The sequence below is a fragment of the Mesoplodon mirus genome (assembly GCF_964341445.2).
Source record: "Mesoplodon mirus genome assembly, chromosome: 6".
NCBI classification, from domain to species: Eukaryota; Metazoa; Chordata; class Mammalia; order Artiodactyla; family Ziphiidae; genus Mesoplodon; species Mesoplodon mirus.
This window is the reverse complement of record NC_138982.1, coordinates 80,874,632-80,896,236: the sequence shown is the minus strand read 5'-3', so window position 1 is coordinate 80,896,236 and position 21,605 is coordinate 80,874,632. Positions and strand designations below refer to the sequence as shown.

General features: G+C 41.8%; 1 pseudogene across 1 annotated transcript; it reads left to right on the top strand.

The window, feature by feature from the left end:
* The first annotated feature begins 685 nt into the window (after nucleotides 1-685).
* LOC309806538 (V-set domain-containing T-cell activation inhibitor 1-like) lies at nucleotides 686-17,342 on the top strand (annotated as a pseudogene). Its single transcript has 4 exons — nucleotides 686-776; nucleotides 5,693-6,097; nucleotides 7,492-7,776; nucleotides 17,281-17,342. The product of its transcript is annotated as a V-set domain-containing T-cell activation inhibitor 1-like (transcript).
* The last annotated feature ends 4,263 nt before the right edge of the window (nucleotides 17,343-21,605 follow it).

Genomic DNA, 21,605 nt, shown 5'->3' with positions numbered 1-21,605 from the left:
TTGTTGTCAATCACTAGTCATATTCCTAGTCAGAGTATATACTTTTGGCAAAGAATCTTTCCGCTTGTCCCACTGACCCCAGAAATGCTTTACTTGGACATCTGCTGGCACGGGCTCTTCCTTTATCCTCTTGTTCTTCTGAAGACCTCTGTATCTGTTAATATTCAACCCACAGAGCACATATTCTCCAGGGTCCAGTAGGCCTCTAGGAAAGAGACTTATTGTAATATTCCACAAGCCAACTGCTTCATCGACCAGGAGCTTTCTGTTCTTTTGGTGGACACCCTGGGTGATGGGACTTCCCATGGTATGTGGCGACAGTGCAGGGGTTTGTCAAGACAGAATTTAGGTGACGTGACAGGCTTTGGCTAACCTGAAAGATGAGCGTCTTTGTTCTGTGTGACCCTGATGAATTATTTACCCTCTCTATGCCTTATTTTCCTCACTTATAAAATGGAGATAGTAAAAAAGAGAAAAAATGGAGATAATAATAGTGCCCATTTTATAGACTTATTTTGAAGATTAAATTTGGCATTTGTTAACATTTGATATATAGTAGCTATTATTATAATGTATCACAGACCTGGGAGATTGTGGAGTTTTATTTTTCTCCTTAACCGACTATAGGAAGAGGCAGAATTTTGAATGATAAGTGAGTAGTGGAGCGCAGATGAGGGCGGTCGTGATGGGGGATGTGCCAGGCGAGGAGGCTTTGAACAGCATCATGACTCAGGGATGGCACTGGTGGAACTTGAGGTGTGGGGGAGTAGTGAGAGGTGAGACCAGAGAGGGAGGCAGCATCCAGACCGTAAGACTGCCTTTACCTGCTGTAGATGTACATTTATGTCAGAGCTTCTTAAAGGGGCTGAGTGTTCCCCGAGACCTTTCTCCCACCGCCTCCAGAGATGTCCCAGGCTTGTTAGTACCATTCCCATTAATGTGCAGCCCTGGCAGGGCAGACGTGTTTAGTACTGTCTCTTGGTTATTTTTCTCTGTTTGGGGAAGCATCACTCCATAACTTCCCAGATACATCTGTATATCTACTAGTTATATCTCCCCCACTGCTGACTTTCCCCAAGCAACATCCAGAAAGACCAATGACAATTGCTTGGGAAGCTGTCACTGATCCCTCAAACATCATTTCAGGGCTAACTCTGATCCAGATGAATTCAAATGTGACTCACCTCTAGAGATAGATTTGCATATTACAGAAATAGAGCTCCAGGTTCATATAGCAAGTCAAACAAATCTGCATAGAATCAGCCTGGGTGAACTTGACTCAGTGGACAATCCCACACAGAATGTTGAAGTGTTGGAAGCCTCTGTCTGCTAAGAGTGCATCTGGTGGGCGTGGAGTCTGGTGGTGGTGCTTGTTGGGGGGGCCTTCCTTGGACCCAGCAGGGTTGTGCTGGTTCACACTGTTTCTCAGCTGAAGCAAATTTTCTCCCTTTCTTTTTGTTCCTTACAGAATGTCTTCCTTTTTGGTGACTGTCAACATACTTCTACTTATTCATAATGTAGATGAGTCACTTTTCAAAAAATCTTTGTGGGGATTTCTGAGAAAACTTTGGGGATAGTGAGGGAAATAGTGATTTTGAGATTAAAAAAAAACAAGCAAATTACTTATCTCTCTGAACCTCAGTCTTTTCATTTTTTTTTAGATGGGAGTAACAATGTTATATTTGTTTAACAGGAAATGGTGAAGACAGATGGGCAAATATAACAGACCCAAATTGTAAAGCATTCTTGTTTATTCTATTTTCATGTTTTTAAATGAGAAAAGCCTTCCCACCCCCACTGCCAATTTGAATTGCCCATTTGAGGCCATATCTGGATAACTACACCTATTCACATCTATAATTTGAACTTCCCCAATTAAAAAAAATCTAGACAGTCCTCCTCACTTCAAGTGCCTGATAAGTGCTGGTTCAGAGTATAGCATCACAGAATATTTGAGATCAGGTCTGTCCTGAAAAATCTGGATGGGCAGTCAACATAGAGAATGTATAATTTTTATACTCATTTCTTTAAAAATGTTGAGATGAATAGTATATAGATGTTGATAATGTTAACGTAATTCAGCGAGCCAAAAATATATATGAAAAATTTCTTTAAAAAAAATATATATCCCAAACCTGCAATATAACTACTCAAAAAGTGGTCAAACACATTAATAGGTTTTAGGTATATGCAGTGTCTCAGGGACCTATGGCAGTTCTGCCAGTCTCTTAAAGCTGGCAGAAGCTGGAAGGCATCCTCAGGAGATGCATCCAGAGATCTACTTAGGAGTTAGTGCAAGGCCTGGTCCACCCAGATTATATTTACTGGCTCTTTTCTTTTGATGCTTGGTTCCTCTGTGTGTGTGTGTGTGTGTGTGTGTGTGTGTGTGTGTGTGTAGAAGGGAGCAGTAAGGCAAAGTGAGATGGTAATCCACTCTTAGGAAAAACCCAACCAAACAGATTAAAGGAATGGGTATATATGTAAGTGAGAAAGAGAAAGCTGTGTTAATTCTAATAATATATTTTATAGCAATAGTGACAATCTAATACTAGGTGTTAGGTACTATATTAGGTGCTTTAGATGTAGTATCTTTCTACAGTTTTCAAAATGTTTTCCTGTATTATTAACTTTTTGCTGAGCTTTTGCCTCAGCTTCTTAGGCCTTGGGAAGCTAAAGGTACAAAGGTCTAGAAGTAATACAGATTGAAATAGACAAAAGAGCTATTCAGATTCAAGTAGGACCATCTGCAGACACATCACTCAGAAGCTGGCTTTTATATTAACAATTACATCATTGGCAGATCCTGTTTCATGATTCATTGGCTAGAGCCTTTGGATTCCTGAGTCTGAGACCCTTTCCCTTTGGGACAGAAAGTGTACAGCTGTAGCAAGACCTCCTGGATATAAACTGAAAAGCTAGAATCAAGGACCTCTCATATTTTTATGAGAGAGTTTGGGAAGAGGAGCAGTTTACTAAGGTATCCACCCATCTGGTCCACTCCTTCTGTCCCTCTGGAAAATGACTGAACCATGTCATATAAAAACAATCCCTAAGATCCCAAGGTATTTCATAACAGCCCTGGGGCAGGTGTTCTTACCCTAATTATACATAAGGAAACTGTAACATAAGAGAGATTAAGTGACTTGCCCAATTCCAAATGACTAATAAAGAAAACTTAAAACTAGAACTTGGATTTACAAATCTACCAAGATTTTTTTGTACCTGTAATCCACTGCTTCTTGATTATAACCACATTAGACAAATAACAATCTGAGCAGGAAAGCACTTAGTTTTTTTGGTATGCAAATCCATCCTTCCAAAGGGTAGACAAGTTGTTTCTCCCTGCCTCCTTTTTTACCATTGTCATCTGTCTTTCTTTATATTCATTCAGTCATTTATTTCATCAGTCATTTTTTCATTCATCAAACTTAGAACAAGTGCTTACTCTTAGAAGACAGAACCCAGTTCAGATGGAGGGCTCTGGAGCCAAACTGCCTAGGTTTGAATCATAGACCTATTTCTCACTAGCCATGTGTCCCTGAACAACTTACTTCACCTCACTCACTGTGCCTTGGTTTTCCCAATAGTACATTGAGAATAATAGCAGTACCTACCTCGGTGTTAGTATACAGATTAAATGAATTAGTTCTTTGAATACGCCTAGGACATTGAAAAACTTAATAAATGTTACCCAATGTATTAGTTAGAGTTCTCCAGAGAAACAGAACAAATAAAATCTGTATAAAGAGATCAAGTGATTATGGAGGTGAGAAGGCCCCAGAACTACAGTGGTCAAGCTGGAGATCCAGCAAAGCCCATGGTATATTTTCGGTGCAAGTCCGAAGGCTCACGACCCAAGAAGAGCCTATGTTTCAGTTCAAGTCTGAGCAGGAAAGGACCAAAAAGTCTCAGTTCAAACAGCTGTGCAGGAAGAGTTCCCTATTACTCAAGGGAGGGCTGGTCTTTTTGTTCTTTTCAGACCTTCAACTGATTGGATGAGGGCCCCCCACATTGGAGAGAACAGTCAACTTTACTCAGTCTACTGATTCAAATGTTAATCTCATCTAAAAACACCCTCACAGACATGCCCAGAATACTGTTTGACCAAATATCTGGGTACCCTGTGACCCAGTCAAGTTGACATAAAATTTACCATTACACCTGATGTTTTTTTACTGTGTCAAGTCCTGTGCTAGGCACTGGTGAAACAGGGTGGTTAAGATATGGTCTCTGCGCTCTGTGTACAGTCTATACCCAGCGCCATCATTAGCCATGTGGTTGCCATTGCTGAAATGAGCAGATTGCATCTATTATTCAGCTGGAATGTCCCCTACCAGATGTCTCTCTGGCTGCTCTTTGCTGGGCTGATGGCTTAGAAGCTTCCTTGCCTATTAACTTTCACCATTTGGGTTTTCCTTGGTGCCTCACGTACTTCTTTCTCCTATTTGATCTCACTTCATTATATCAAACAATATCCTTACTTAGGCTTATATGACAAGTTCTTCCTTTATGATGCTTCTTACTTGCGTAGTGTCTCTAGGAGAAAAAAAAATGGAGTCCCTACTTTCATAATGCAGAAGTTTCATTATTCTGTCTTACTCAAGTTGGGAATTTAATAAGTCTTTTAGGCTCAAAAGCTCGATAACTATGACCCAAAAGGTTCTTTTTAAATTCTGAGATGTATTGTTTCTTTCTGTTGTGCTAACAGTATCTTACTTTGTGACCCCAAGCAACTTTGCTCCCTGGGTTTCAATTTTGTCTTTTAGTAGCAGAGACACTTGACGGAAAAATTCTTACTTGGAAGCCCCATTTATAAATTAAATTAGAGTGGGATTTTTCTGATTGAAGTGATAAAGGAATGCAGATCTCACTGATTTGGTCTTTCACCTGGGTGTCAATGAGGTGGGCTTTGGGGAAAATAGTTTGGAAAGATTGAATCAGATAACCTCTAAGCTTTCTTTCAGCTCTAACATATCAGGATTCTATTCTAGGTCGTGATTCCATGAATGGTACATAGTACATGGCTATATTCCCCATAGCCTTCAGCCCCTTCTGTTGATAACTCTGCCCAGACCAGTAGATATTTGTGGCAGGTAGAATAGACTGACTTACTGAAATTCTATTTTTGCCTTTTTAACGTGCCTTCCTGAACTGCTGAGACTACAGGGTAAAAAACTATATTTCCAAGATTCCTTTGTATTTTGGGTTCTGGAAATGATGTAGACTCTGCCAATCAGATATATTTGCTAAAGGACCAAGTTAGCAACTGATTTAAGTGAGGAGAATGGTGATAGTGCATGAGGCATCCTTTCTGTTCCCAGTGTGAATCTAGCAGGTGCAGTTTGACTCTGGAGCCAATACCTGCAGTGACAACTTCCTGATTTACCAGCTTCCTGATATGGCAGAGGCAGCAGTTCCACTGGCAGACCAGCTCAGCCTGTTGTTCTGAGCATAATTCAGGGAAGGACTTAACACATAAGACATTGTGTGTCTTACGTTCCGTGACCTTCTTTGGGCTCATTCCTCTAGCCTTCCAATGACTTTGTAAATGTCTAATTCCCTGTACTAAACCTCTTTCTGTTTGACATAGCTAGAGTGATTTATTTTATCTGTTATTAAACCCTACCTGATGCAGTGTTCACCGGTCTTTACAAATACTTTGCTGACTTCATTTCTTCTTTGACATCCTCAGTGTCTATAGACGAGTTGCGGGCCCATCCTTTCACTGATGCTACCCTTTCCTGTCATTTCTCCTTTGTGGAGGGCACAGAAAATCTTGAGTTTTCTTGGAAGAGAGAAGACATAAGACAGGAATATGAGGTAGAGGATGATAAAGAATATTACTGATTTTTTAGGTACTATGATTTTTTGGAAGTTTTCTCGAAGCTGGTTTACCAGTTTAGCAGTAACACAGAGCAACTAGAGGACCAAAACTCCTTGTATGAGGGAAAAGTCTCCGTGGATCGGGAGGAAATTTCTGAGTGGACTCTATCACTCTTATTAAGAAATGTGGATTTCATGGATGAAGCTATCTACAAATGCTCAGCCATCACACCAAATGCAAGAGGCAAAAGTACAATTAAGCTAATAGGAGAAGGTAAGGGAATTTATTGGATTAACTTGGTTTCAAGCTCTGTTTCTGTTCACAAAGATAAACTACAAGTTTTCTCTTCTAGTGTTCTCACTTTTTCTCTTCTACTCAAATCATTATAGGTACTTCTTATTCCCATTATGAGAGTCAGGTATTTGGAATGTCAATTCATCTTAGCTAAAAATATTGCTCTGAACCAAAGGTGTTAATCTGTACCTGACTACATCATTCATTCGTTCAAACAAGCAAACAAAACATAAAAAAAAAACCCCAAGGGCTTCCCTGGTGGCGCAGTGGTTGAGAGTCCGCCTGCTGGTGCAGGGGACGCGGGTTTGTGCCCCGGTCCGGGAAGATCCCACATACCGCGGAGCGGCTGGGCCCGTGAGCCATGGCCGCTGAGCCTGCGCGTCCGGAGCCTGTGCTCCGCAACGGGAGAGGCCACAACAGTGAGAGGCCTGCATACCGCAAAAAAAAAAAAAAAAAAAAACCAAAACCCAAAACCCTGGTCCTATCCCAAACTTACTAAACAAATATAAGACTGAAAAACCAAAATGTTGCAAAAGACTCCTACATGAAAACTCTGAGATACGATGTGTGGTTTGGTGAGAAGAGCCCTGTGCTGGGAGTCAGGAGGCCCAGGATGTAACTGTGTGACTCTGGACAAATAATTTAGATTTTCCAGGCTTCGTTTTCTCATTATTAAATGTAAGATTGGGGGCTTCCCTGGTGGCGCAGTGGTTGCGACTCCACCTGCCTATTCAGGGGACACGGGTTCGTGCCCCGGTCCGGGAAGATCCCACATGCCGCGGAGCGGCTGGGCCCGTGAGTCATGGCCGCTGAGCCTGCGCTCCGCAACAGGAGAGGCCCCAACAGTGAGAGGCCCGCGTACTGCACAAAAAAAAAAAAAAAAAAAAAAGTAAGATTGGACTGGACCAGTGGATCTCCATAGTGCCCCAAGGATCCCCACCCTTTTCAGGATTACATGGAGAGTGGTCTTTTCCTCATCAGAGATCTCACAAAGGTGGAGGGAGGCATGGCAGAATTCCTCTGGGTAGGAGTTGGAAGAGATGCCAGGGTGGTGCTGAGAGTCATTTATCTTCTATGATCCTCAGCAGGGCTATCTGAGTGCAGCAGAGAGTCTGAAATGAACCCCCTCATGTAGAGGAAGGTTCCAAAAATAAAGACAGCAGTGGTAGATGAGACCTGGAGGGCAGGCATATGTGTCTATCCTGATATTCTCTCGCTGTGCCTGGATCAAAACTTTAACTATGGTGAACCTCAAGATGTGCTGCCTACATAAGGGTTAATGCAAAAACTCAGGGCAAGATTTCTGCTAGCCTGATCCTCTTGGGGCTGAAATTAAAAAAGGAACTAATTGTTTTGTTATTTTTTCCAACCAGACTCTGAAACGCCCCAGGTGCGGTTTGATAAGATTAATGATGAGGATGTGGCCACCTGCATCTCCAGGGGGCTGGTACCTCACACCCAGTGTGACCTGGCTGGACCGGGCAGAGAGGGACCTGAGCAACCACGGTACTGTGGAGGTCCTGGAGGAGCAGATGAATGGCTTCTACCGGTGTTCTCTGTCCTGAAATACCCAGTCAAGTTAAATGAGAAATATGTCTTCCACATAACAGAGACAGATGTGAACAACCAGCCCTTCAGAATCATCTGCAAGTACCCAAGTAAGTGAGTTAAAGCAGGGTGTATTTCCCCACAAAGAAGTCATTATTCAGTAATATTTACCAAATGCCAAATGTATCAGGCACTTCTGGGCACTTTGGAGATTTAAAGAAACTCAGGAAGTGAAGGTTGTAGCTTGGGGCAAGAGAAGGTGAGGAGGTGGGAGTCTCTCTGTGTTTGAAAAAAGACCACACTTCAGGAACTTACAGCTTTCATCCCGATCTGTGTCTGTTCCTATTGGTAAGGCTTCTCTCCCTCTGCTAAGGGCATCAGCTTTATGATGTGACAGGCTGAATAAGCATAGCTGCCCTTTATCAGTCTCTTACCATGTGCCTGGCACTTTACATACGTCATTTTAAGTCCTTGCCTCAACCCTGCAAGGTAGTTGTTATTGTTGTCCCCCTCCTGTGTGAGGGAAGCAAGACGGCAAAGAATTTGACCAAGGACATGGCTAATAAGCACGTGAGTTAGAATTCAAATCCAGTCTTTCTGAATCCAAAGCTCATATACTTTATTTTCTTACACCACCCAGTATTTATGTATCTAAGATTATACACTCCATGAACAGATTTAAATCATCTAAGTCCGGAGAAGGGGAGCCCCTGTGCGATAAGTAATGAGACTAGAGATGAAGTCGCTGCTCCACTCATGAATCCTGGAAAATCTTAACATTGCTCTTTAACTATGCTCTGCAGAGCCCTGCAGCTTCCTGAGAGAAAATTTGACGGATAGTTTTTTGTGTGTCGGTTCTATTACTTCTAAACTGTGCTTGCCTTCTTCAAGGAAGTGTTCAAGTACTTGAAAATGCATATAAGAAAAGGAACATGTATTTATCAAACACGTACTGTGTGTTAGGGTGGACCTAGGTACCCTCTCATACCGTATTTAATACCATAGCGACCTCTGAGGTAGATACTAATATTACCCCATTTGGCAGAAGAGGAAACTGAGGCTGAGAGAAGGTAAATTACTGAAGGCTACACAGCTGAAAGTGTTAGAACCTAGGATTTGAACACAGGCTTAACTATTAACAAGGCCTAGGAACTTCCCACTCTACCATGGTTGGCTCAGGGGCATTAAGCTCTTTGTGTTATAACATCCAGAGCCTCAAGCAGAGTGATTGATCTGTGCTACCATGTGTGGCCCCACCTGCCTCTCTTTTAAAAAGGAAGGTTATGGTGATGAGGACACTTGCACGTAAGCTAATTCTTTCTACTTTCCTGTGTCTCTGACCTAGTCTTCTTTGGAGGGTTAGATCTGCCAGGGACTTTAGCCATCATCTTCTACTAATCACAGCATGTGGGAGTGAGGAAACAGCAGTCCAAAGAGTTGGGGTACTTGTCCAAGGGTGTACAGCCTCTATACAGGAAGTAATAAGGGAACCTGGCTTCATGGAAAGATTGCTCGGTCACCTTTCAGGTCTAGTCTGTATGGGTCTAGCAATTAATCAAAGCATTCAAGACACTTGTAATCCTGGATCTATCAGTAACTAGCTGTGACTATTATACAACTGTTAAAATTATTCAGTAAAAATTTTAATGACATGGAGAAGGGTTCACAGTATACTGTTAAATTTAAAAAAGCAAGATGTAAGCTTGCATGTGAAGCATGAGCCCAAGTTGTTTAGCTGTATACAGATTAAAAAGATAGGAAGTATAATAATAATAATTATTATTAACAACAATTACTGGTTACCTCTGCATGATGGGGTTATAGGTGACCATACGATGTGTGGTCACTGGATTCTTTCACTCAGGATAATGTTTTCAAGGTGCAACGTGTTGTAGCATGTCTCAGCACTTCATTTATTTTTATTGCTGAATGATATTCCTTTGTATGGATATACCACATTTTACTTATTCATCAGTTGACGGAAGTTGGGTTGTTTCCACTTTTTGGTTACAGTGATTGATGCTGCTGTGAACATTTGTGTACAAGTTTTTGTGTGGATATATGTTTTCATTTATCTTGATACATACTGGGAGTGGAATTGCTGGATCATATGGTAACTGTTTTTTAACTCCTTGAGGAATTGCCAGACTGTTTCCCAAAGTGGCTGCACCATTTTACATTCCCACCAACAGTCTATGAGGGTTCCAATTTCTCAGCATCCTTGTCAGCACTCATTATTATCTGTCTTTTTGATTTCAGTCTTCCTAGTGGGTGTGAGTGATATACCACTGTGGGGTTTTTTTGTGTGTGTGTGGTATGCGGGCCTCTCACTGTTGTGGCCTCTCCCATTGTGGAGCACAGGATTCGGACGCGCAGGCTCAGCGGCCATGGCTCACGGACCCAGCCGCTCCGCGGCATGTGGGATCTTCCCAGACCGGGGCACGAACCCGTGTCCCCTGCATCGGCAGGCGGACTCTCAACCACTGCGCCACCAGGGAAGTCCCCAATCTTTCATTTTTAAGTATAGTGTTAGCTGTGGGTTTACTATACATGGACTTTATCAGGTTGAGAATGTTGTCTTCTATTGCTAATTTGCTGAATGCTTTTCCTCATGAATGAATTTAAGATTTTGTCAAATGCTTTTTCTGTATCTGTTGAGATGATCCTGTGGTCTTTGTCCTTTATTCTATTAATATGGTATATTACACTGATTAACTTTTGTGTATTGAACTGACCTTGTATTCCTGGGATATATCACACTTGGTCATGGCATCTAATCCTTTTTATATGTTGCTGGATACCATTTACAGGTATTTTGTTGAAGATTTTTGCATCTATATTCTTAAGAGATGTTGGCCTGTAGTCTTCTCTTCTCATGATTTCTTTGATTTTGGTATCAGGATAATACTGGTGTCATAGAATTAGCTGAATGTGTTCCCTTATCTTCTGTTTTTTTGGAAGGGTTTGTGAAGGATTGGTGTTAATTGTTCCTTAATTCTTCAACTTTTTTTTTTTTCTTTTTGCGGTATGCGGGCCTCTCACTGCTGTGGCCTCTCCCATTGCGGAGCACAGGCTCCAGATGCGCAGGCTCAGTGGACATGGCCCACGGGCCCAGCCGCTCCATGGCATGTGGGATCTTCCCGGACCGGGGCACAAACCTGTGTCCCCTGCAGCGGCAGGCAGACTCTCAACCACTGTACTACCAGGGAAGCCCAATTCTTCAACTTTTAGTTTTGTTTATTTTCTCTATTTTTTGTCTATTCTCTAATTCATTTACTTCCACTTTAGTCTTTATTATCTCCTTCCGTCTGCTTGCTTTGGGTTTAGTCTGATTTTCTCTTTCTTATAACTTAAGGCAGAAGGTTAGAGTATTGATTTGAGATCTTTCTTCTTTTCAAGTATAGACATTTACAGCAGTAAATTTCCCTCTGAGCACTGATTTAGCTGCATCCCATAAGTTTGGGTATGTTATGTTTTTATTTTCATTCAGCTCAAAGTATTTTCTAATTTCCCTTGAGATTTCTTCTCTGACCCCATTGGTTATTTAGGATTGTGTTGTTTAATTTCTACATTTTTTTATTTCCTAAATTTAATTCTGTTACTGTGTTCTAATTTCATCCCATTTTAATAAGCTTTGAAAATGTAAAGTGTGAGTTCTCCAACTTTATTCTTCTTTTTCAAAATTGTTTTGGCTGTCCTGTATCCCTTGCATTTCCATTAAAATTTTATGATCAGCATGTCAACTTCTGACAAAAAGAAAGCTGGGGTTTTGATAGGGATAATGTTGGATCTGTAGATCAATTTGGATAGCATTGTTATCTTAACAATATTGTCTTTTGACCCATGAATATGTGATATCTTTCCATTTATTTAAAGGTATACTTTTTAAAAAATATAAAATAAAATGTGGAAGCCCTGAGGTTAAGTGAATTTGGAGAGAAAAAAGACTGGTTTGTGACACACTAGAGAAGTGAAATCAACTTTAATATTAATTTTGCTACTGTTACATTGTTGAAGGGTATAATGACTCAAATCTATCCTACTGCAAAAAAATAAAGAGAAGGGGATAAATGAGGAAGAGAGAAAAAGGAAAGGAGGGAAGGCGAGAGAGAGACAAAGGTATAGAGGGAGGGAGAGAATGCAACATGTACTGGCAAGTTAGATAAAGACAGAAAATGTTTATTTCATTTAGTGCCTTGCAGGTCTTTTGTGACCTTAGCAAGAGTTGCTCAGTGGAGCAATTGTTCAACACCAGAGCAGAAAAGATTGAGGATTGACAATGATAGTATTTTTCTCATGGCATTACTATGAGAATGAAAAGATTTAATGAAGTTAAAAGTTCCTAGCATAGTTGCTGGAACATCATACACTAACAATAAATGTTAGGTGTTATTAAGAATGTTCTTGTTATTATTTTTATTATTTCAATATTATTATTTATCAAATAATATTATTCAATATTATTTATTATTTAAAGTGCTTGTATTTAAGAGAATAGGATTATAGGTTGTGCCCTTTATGCACTCCTTCTGAGTCATAAAATCACTGACTAATAGTGGGCAAAATTTAAAATAAAAATCATGAAATTCATTTAAATAAGCAGATCAAGAATAATTGTCTGAGTATAAAAAGACAAAAATAAGAAAAGGAAATTCCAAATTAAAAAAAACCAGATGCTTATTTTACTTTATATATGTACAGATTATGGAACATTCAGACAATATTGCAAGAGAAAAGAATAATCTTTTTCCTCCCTATAAGTTTATTACAACAAACATATATTTTTCTAACTAAAGAAAAAATAAAATGTGGAGGAACTAGACAGGCTTTAGAGAAGAGGAACAGGTTCATATAGTAAAAGGTCAAATAACTAGAACCTAATCTTAAGAAGAAAATATTAGGAGATTGTTATTTTGGCCTTAAATATTTATAGGACCTTTATAAAACTGCTGATTTGCTGTTTGTGAGATTTGTGGAGGAGACAATAAAATGGAAGTTATAAATTAAAACATGAAGATTTCAGAATATCATTTAAAAGTTTGTCAAAACTGAACTAGGCAACTGAAGAAGTGTTACTGTATAGCCAAGTGTGTGTGTGTGTCTGTGTGTGTGTGTGTCTATGTGTCTGTGTTGTATGGGTACAATAAAAATAATAGCAAATACTTAAATAGAGCTCTTGTCCTCAGTTGCTGTTCTAAGGCTTTACAGGCGGTTTTTTTTTTCCATTTTAATTACCTATTTATCCTCATGGGAATCCTATGAGGTAATAAATATTTTAATCCACATATAAGTAGGTTTGCCAGGTTTAGTAAATAAAAATAGAGGATGCCCAGTTAAATTTGAATTTCAGATAAACAATAAATATTGCCACATATATATGCCAGAAAGAGATTCATTATTTACCTGAAATTCAAATTTAACTGGCTGTCCTATATTTTATCTGGCAGCCCTACGTTTAATAGATGGGGAAGCTGAAACTCAGACATGGTGGGAAGGGAGCATCCAAACCTCACTGGAAGAACAGAAGGAAGAAACTACAGAACTTCCATTCTTTCATGCTCTCCGTGCTTCTCTGTAGAAGACAGGGGGCTGGAACCATGTTTTTTGGAGGCCCCATCTTTACTACTGTTCTTTATCTTTGGGAAGCCATTTGGAGTCATTCATCTATTAATTCAACAAATATCGGTAGAATGATTAGTCAGGTCCAGGCATTGGAACTGCACCATGAGCCTAAACAAGATCGATGTAGCTCCTGCCCTCGTGCAGTGGACACGTTAGTGGAGAAGACACAGGTTAAATGAGTGTACACTGCAGAGTGAGGGGAGTTGCGATGGAGGGAAATTGGGGGCAGCAGGGACATGCAGAAGGCCTCCTCTCCTGGCTTAGGGGACTAGTGTTGGGTAGAGTAGTGGTTCTCCAAGCAGCGCCCCACACCCAGCAACATTGGCACCACCTGGGAGCTTGATGGAAATGCAAATTTTCAAGCCCCACTCATGACCTCCTGATCTGGGGCCTAACAATTTGTGTTTTAATAAGGGCTCCAGGTGATTTTAACTCACTCATGGACCACAGATGTAGAGCATTGGTCATTAGGGGAGGTGAAGATGCCCAGAGCATCTCTGGCCTATCTTCTCCTGTGAGGATGGGGTGCCATCCCCTCAAAGCCAGGGCTCCCAGATCCTTGCTACATTCCAGTAAAACAAGACAAACTAGACAGATACAGTGATTTAAATGTCCTATTTTGAGCTGTCCTTTCCTTTAATAGAAAAGCTGCAGTTGCTTATTCCCCAGACTAGTAAGCCTTTCTCACGTGTTCAGGAGTAGTTAGAGGTCTTTGATCATTACAGTGGCCACAGATGCTCTTCTGAGACACTAGGATGTTATTAATGAGCTGACTTTAAGGAAATCCTTGTTTTATATCCCCTTAAATTTCAACACTTAAAAATGGTCCTGGAAGGGCTTCCCTTGTGGCGCAGTGGTTGAGAGTCTGCCTGCCAATGCAGGGGACACGGGTTCGTGTCCCGGTCTGGGAAGATCCCACATGCCACGGAGTGGTTGGGCCCATGAGCCATGGCCACTGAGCCTGCGCGTCCGGAGCCTGTGCTCCAGAACGGGAGAGGCCACAACAGTGAGAGGCCTGCGTACCGCAAAAAAAAAAAAAAAAAAAAAAAAAAAAAAAAAAAAAATCCTGGAAATGCCTTAGAGACCCCTATAGTTTACTTTTCTTCATCTCCTTTCATGGACTTATTTGTATACAGCCCTCTGAGATCTGGTGTCTGCCTATTTTTCCGGTCTCCTAGGTATCAGTTTTTCAACACATGGCTATTGCTCATTGCTCTCAGCTTACTGACTCCTTGTGGTTTCTACTTGTTTATTTTTTCATTCTTCCAAGCCTTTATAGAGACTCTGCCTGTGCTTGGAATGCCTTTCTTGGACTGTCTCATGGACTCTGCTCATCCTTTAAGACTTCATTCAGACTTTAAGCCCTTCTTAACTCTCCTACTCCCATTTCCATTTGTTCAATATTTCATTCATTTATCTAATATGTGCTGGGCTACAACTCTGTGTCAGATACTCTTTTAGGCTTTGGGGATGCAGCAATGAAGGAAACAAATCCCTGCCCTCATGGAGCTTACATGCTAGTAGTGGGGCAAAATAGGCAGTAAATAAACAGATCATTAAAATATGTAGTATGTCGCTATATGAGTCCATTTATATGAAATACAAAAGCAAGCAAAATTAAAATCTATGCTGTTAGAAGTCAGCATAGATTTTATGCTGGAGTGTGAAAGGGGGATGGTAGCTAGAAGAGAGCATGGGAGAATCTGGAGGTGTTAGTCATGTTCTGTTTCTTGATCTGGGTGCTGGTTACATGATTGTATTCAGTTTGTGAAAATTAATTGAGCTGGATGCTTACATGCCCTTTTCTGTGTGCATATTATATTTCAATATAAAGTAAATATTTGTGTAGTATATCAGACAGTGAAGAGTCATATAGAGAAACATAAAGCAGGGAAGGAAGATTGGGAAGAGGGAAGGAAGGTGGAGAAGGAAGGTTGCAATTTAAAATAGGCAATCCAGGGGCTTCTCTGGTGGCGCAGTGGTTAAGAATCCGCCAGCCAATGCAGGGGACACGGGTTTGAACCCTGGTCTGGGAAGATCCCACATGCTGCGGAGCAACTAAGCCCGTGCGCCACAACTACTGAGCCTGCGCTCTAGAGCCCATGTGCCACAACTACTGAGCCCGTGTGCCACAACTACTGAAGTCCGTGCACCTAGAGCCCATGCTCCACAACAAGAGAAGCCACTGCAATAAGCAGCCTGCGCACCACAACAAAGAGTATCCCCCGCTTGCTGCAACTAGAGGAAGCCCGTGCACAGCAATGGAGACCCAATGCAGCCAAAAATAAATAAATAAATTTATAAAAAAATAAAATAGGCAATCCAGAGAAAGTCTCACTGACAGGTTAAATTTTAACAAAGATTTTAGGAGGTGAGGGAGCCAGGCCTTGCGGTGGGTGAGGGCTGGTGGATTTGAGGGGCAGCAAGGAGGCCAGTGGTTGGAATAGAGAGAATACAAGGGAAAGTGTAAGAGATAATATCAGAAAGTTAACAGGAGGCTGGATTGTGTGGTGCTTTATAGGCCATTGTAAGGGTTTTAGCTTTTGCTCATACTGTGGGACTAGATGGAAAGCTATTGGAGGGTTTTGAGCAGAGGAATGAAATGGTCTGACATATTTTAAAAGTATCTTTCTGGCTGCTTTTGAGAAAAGACCCAAGAGAGGCAAGCATGGGAGCAGGGTGACCACTTGGGAGATTGTTGTAATAATCCAGGTGAGGGAAGATGATGGCTTGGTCCAAGGTGATAGTAGTGGAAGTGGTGAGAAGAGAGTGAATTAAGTATATATTTTTGAAGTTAGAGCAGATAGGATTTGTTGACAGGTTAGACGATGGGTGTGAGGGAAAGAGGGGAGTCAGTGATGACTAAGGTTTTTGCCCTGAGCAACTGAAAGAGTGGTGTTGCCATTTATGATAATCAGGAAGTCTGGAGTTTGGTTTGGGATGTGTTAAGTTAGAGATGCCCATTTCAGACATTTGAGGTGCCAGGTTGTGTAGGTGATTGGATATGAAATTTGGATTTAGGAGAGAAGTCCAGGCTTGAAACAAAAACCTGGGAGCTGTCAACATATAGATGGTATTTCAAATTATGAGATTAGATGGTCTCACCAAGAGAGTAGTCACAGAGATGACTAGAGGTCCAGGGACTGAATCCTGGGACCCTCCAGCATTTATAGGTCAGGAAGGTGAAAAGAGACCAACAAAGGAAAATGAGAAAAAGTGGACAGTAAAGTAGAAGGGAAACTACAAAAGTGTCATGGCCTGGAAGCCAAATGAAGAAAATGTTTCAGGGAGGAAGGAGTGATCACCTGTATCAACAGCTGCTGATGGGGCTTCTCTGGTGGCGCAGTGGTTGAGAGTCCGCCTGCCGATGCAGGGGATGCGGGTTCGTGCCCTGGTCCGGGAGGATCCCACATGCCGCGGAGCGGCTGGGCCCGTGAGCCATGGCCGCTGAGCCTGAGCGTCCAGAGCCTGTGCTCCGCAATGGGAGAGGCCGCAGCAGTGAGAGGTCCACGTACCGCAAAAAAAAAAAAAAAAAAAAAAAAAAGCTGCTGATGGGTCAAGTAAGATGGGGACTAAGAATAGATTGTTTGAGAGAAGGAGCATGGGCAACTTTGGGGGACTGAGAATAGATCACTGGAGAGGTAACCTGGAGGACAGTTTGCTTCAAAGGGGAGCAGCAGAGAAATATGTATTAACTGAGAAAGTTATAGGGTCTCATTTTCCTTTTTTCAGATGAGAGAAGTAACAGTGTGTTTATATGTTGATAATGAACAAATGGGGAGGGTAAAGTTGATGATGCAGGAGAGGGGGAAGAATTACTGAATAATGCCTCTCAGTAGGCAGCGGGGATGGGGTCTAATGCACAGGTAGAAGGGTTTGCCTTAGGTAGGATTATGTAAAAGGGTAAACAGAGTATGTGGGCAAGATGCTGAAAGGTAAGTGGAGAGGTAGTGGGAGCTTGTTTATCTTCTGCTTTCTTCTAATTTTCTCAGTGAAACAGGGGCCAAATCATCAGCTGAGTGTGAGGCTGGAGGTGGTGGTGTTGAAGGTTTAAGGAGAAAGAATGGAGAGCAGGAGAGAATAACTGAAGAAACAGAACAGGCTTCCTGGGCAGTACTAAAAGCACTTTTGAAGTTTGTGGTTGTAAGTTTAAAGTGAGAACACCCAGCATGGTTGTGTATTTTTCTCCAGCCACATTCAGTTGCTTGTGTGTGGACGCAGAATGGGAGGAGAGTCAGGTTAACCAGATGTTGGGATTTGGCCATGCAAGTATGACAAAGGAAGACAGATGAGTGCTAGAAAGTGAGGATAAAAATCAATTATGGGATCTAAGCTGGATTAGAGCCTGAAGAATGTGAAACATGGGAAGGACAGTGAAAATGTGGTAGGATAATTAGGTTTTAGGTCTTGATGGCTGCCAAAGAATTTTAGACTTGGGTGCTACAGATAGTGAGTGAGCTGGAAGCATAGAGGCAGTGGCTGGGGAGTTTCAGTGCTTGAAACTGAGGTAATGAAGTGGTTTTGGTTATTGCTAGTAACAAAATCTAAGTTCTAACCATGGGGAGGGTGGCTAAGATAAGATGGAAAAAAAGGGTCCTTGGAGGAAAGGAGGTTCCGGTCCACAGGAGGTCAATGGAGTTATCATACCTGAGATAGTGACACCAAGAATTATGACAGAAGTAATGTTGGCAGCTTGACAAAGGCAGAAGCTAAAATCAAGGAATGGTGGTGGGGAGCAATAGAAGACTGTAACAAGGAAGGGTGGGGACGAGACTTTAAGCTGAGAGGAGGACAGGAGAATGCTGTGGAAGCCATAATGAGAATAAAGGAATTCACTTACCCAAGTGTATGGCGAATGTTGGAAAGAAACCAGCACCACCTGAAAGGACTATATGGGAAGAAATGTCCTCAGTGGAGAGTCGAATTTCAGGAGGTGAGGGAAATGTTAATAGAAGAACTTGAGAATAGAAGGGGTTTGCTGATGACTGGTAGCAAGTCCAGAGGGCACAGTAGAAGGGTTTCAGAAGTTGGGAATAGGTTGGAAAGGGGATCAATAAAGGGAGAGTACAGAGCCATATGGGGCTCAGAGTCCATGTGGTGAAGGATGCACTGAGGGTCTTGGGCTTCTTGTGGTGGTAAACGTGAATTGGGAAACAGACCTGATGAGATTGGATATGGTGGTCTCAAGGCAGACTCTGACAGCAAAACTGTGAATGTCGTGGGGGGAAAGAGGGTGTGGGTATTGTCAGGAGCACAGAGAGTTCTGAGGTCCCTCTTCATTTTCCACGACAGAGGTGTGGAGGCCAGGATGGAGCAGCCTTACCTGGAGCACATGGCACTATGGGACTCCCTTTTGATTCTTGTGGGTGATGATGTGGAAGCTGGAGAAGGAGAAGAAAGGTGGCTCAAGTTGTGCATGTTACAACTCAAGAGTGCTCCACTGACATAGACTCTGATGTGCCTGGCGCCCCTGGAGAAGGGCAGCGTGACCGCCCTGGAAGAACACGCTCTTCATAGCACCTCAAACACATTGTATGAGCAAACTTATTGCATTGCTGAAACTCATTATTATTCATCTTGTCCCAAGACTGCGAATCCCTCACAAGCAGGAGCCATGTTCCTCTATCCCTCTTTTCTGGCTCCTGATACATATAGTAGGCTCTTGGAATAGGTGTTGTTAGCTCTTAGTTTTTGAGTCTCATCGTCATGGCCCCAGAGATGCAAAATAACCTTGAATCTTGAAACGGAAACGCACAACTCTGTTGTTCCTTTTCTCACGACACATCAGGAGCATCTTCCTCCCTCCTCCCCCTGCAGGCTCAGATCTAATAAGCAGACTCTGCAGCCATTCCTTGGCCTGGGATGTATTCTTTCTGGTGTATTCTGGAATGTGGTGGGATCTGGTGACTGATGCTATCAGGTCCTGTGACATGTATCTCAGTCCCACAAACCTAACAGACACAGTAGTATAGTATATTCCAAAGCCCTGGGCCTATTTTGCTTCTATATCCCCCCTCTCTCTGAAAGATGGTGGGAAATATCCCATTCACTTGCCTTTTCTCTTTTTGCTTCTGTTATTGTTCCCCTAACAATAGTGTTGAATTAATGAATGAGTAAAATAGGATTTTGCCTTAAAAATGAAGGAGAGTTGCTAATGGTGAATGAGTTATTTGAGGGCTACTGCTTTTAGGAGGAACAGAGAGAACTCATTTTTCATGACTGTTCCTTCCTGTGTGACTTTCAGGAATGCATTGTAGCTGAATGCAGGGTTTGCCTCTAATATAAATATCCAGCCTTCCATGCTTGCTTGCTTTTTTTACAGGGAGAAAGTATCCCCGTACATATGACTACTATTAAGAGATTTGAATAACATCTGCCCGAGGACCAAACTGTCTTGCCTTTAGCCACTGGAGCTCCTGGTTTTCTCTTGTGGACTATATTCTTTGTCCTAGGCACCTACCTGTCATAAACCTAAAAAATAAGGAGGTAACAGGTCCAGTGTACTGGATGTTGACTAAAACTATAGGAGCTCCCCTATTTTGTCTCTCTTAGGTCTGTATATTTATAAAGTCTTGTTTCTTTATCTCTAATTCTCTTATTTATAAGATTTACTTTTTTTTTTTTTTTTTGGCGGTACGCGGGCCTCTCACTGTTGTGGCCTCTCCCGTTGCGGAGCACAGGCTCCGGACACGCAGGCTCAGCGGCCATGGCTCATGGGCCCAGCCACTCCGCAGCATGTGGGATCTTCCCGGACCGGGGCACGAACCCACGTCCCCTGCATCGGCAGGCGGACTCTCAACCACTGTGCCACCAGAGAAGCCCTATAAGATTTACTTTTATTTGACTTCATGCCTCTCACATGTCAAGTTCTCTGAATAAAATTTTAAAATCTTTACTGTGAGATGAAAGATGACCAAAAACCTGACAAACTTTCTACTCTGTGTATGTTTCATCGATGTGGTGCTTCAGTGACAGACGATTTATTGGAGACTTCAGGGCAGAGCAGGATTTCTCTAAGCCAGATTTTTTGGGTTTTGGTATCGATATTATTACATGGGCACTTTGCTGATACGAAGTTGAGAGAGAGACATCTTCCTCAAACTGATTATGAATGGGAATCACTATATCTGTAAAAGCCTTCTTTTACATAGCATAACTGAGCAAAGGCTATGGAAATCTTGGAAAGTCAAAGAAGGTGAGACTAACTCTTGAACGTTTCTGATTTGCCCAACTGGCTTCAGTCTTTATTATTCCTAAAACTCACCTTCCAAATCTCTCCTATCTCTATGCTCTCTGTACAGAATCTCCTCCTTTGTTCCTTTTGGAAGGGGGTGGGGGTGATATCTGTCCCAGGCCTTGTAGGAATCAAGCTTAGGTTATGGGAGAGAGGAGAAAAAGGCATGTAAGAGAAAAGGGAATTCAGAAAATCATCCAAGAACCAGAGATTTTAATTGGCTTAAAACCCCAATTTTTTGAAATACTGGACTCAGGTGATAAAATAATTTTGATGGAGATAAGACATATATCTGCTTCTAAAACGTCCACGTAGAATGTCACAAAAAGAAGGCACCTCAGAGAGCTTTACTGGGCCAGACCTCTGAGGTGTGTGCTGGAGGTTGCTGGGGTCCCTCACTGGCTGGCATGACTCCTGGATGCATCGTTTCTGGGGAAACCAAGTTGGATTGTGGATCATGCCTCGGGGAACTTCAGAGGCCCGGCCTGATCCACACTCACTTAAGAGTGAGAAGACGTGCAGACAGTTATTAGAACTAAATGAAAAAACTTATTAATTGCTTATACGTGCTCAGCAGTTACATAATTAGAGAACATGAATGAGGAATTAATGGCTCATGTGGATGTAATAATTTTTAAAATAAAGGGAAAGACGGTGGCAAAGTAGAATGAGTATGAGAGGAACCCGGGCTTGAATCCTGACTCTGTTCTTTGCAAATTGTGCGGTATTACATAAATTCCTTAAACTTTACAAACTGTCTGTTCCTTATCTGTAAAATATCTTTTTCACAAAGTCATTGTGAGAATTATAAGAATGTATAATAGAAAATAATTGGTGGTAATTTGACATTTACACAGCACTTTCTATGTGCCAGAGACTATTTGAAAAAAATTATATACATTAGCTCACTGAATCCTCGAAAAAAGAACAAAATGAGGTAGGTACTATTGTTATGCCACTTTAAAGAGGAAACTGAGGGACTTCCCTGGTTGTCCAGTGGTAAAGAATCTGCCTTCCAGTGCAGGGGAGGTGGGTTTGATCCCTGGTCAGGGAACTAAGATCCCTCGTGCCACGGGGCAACTA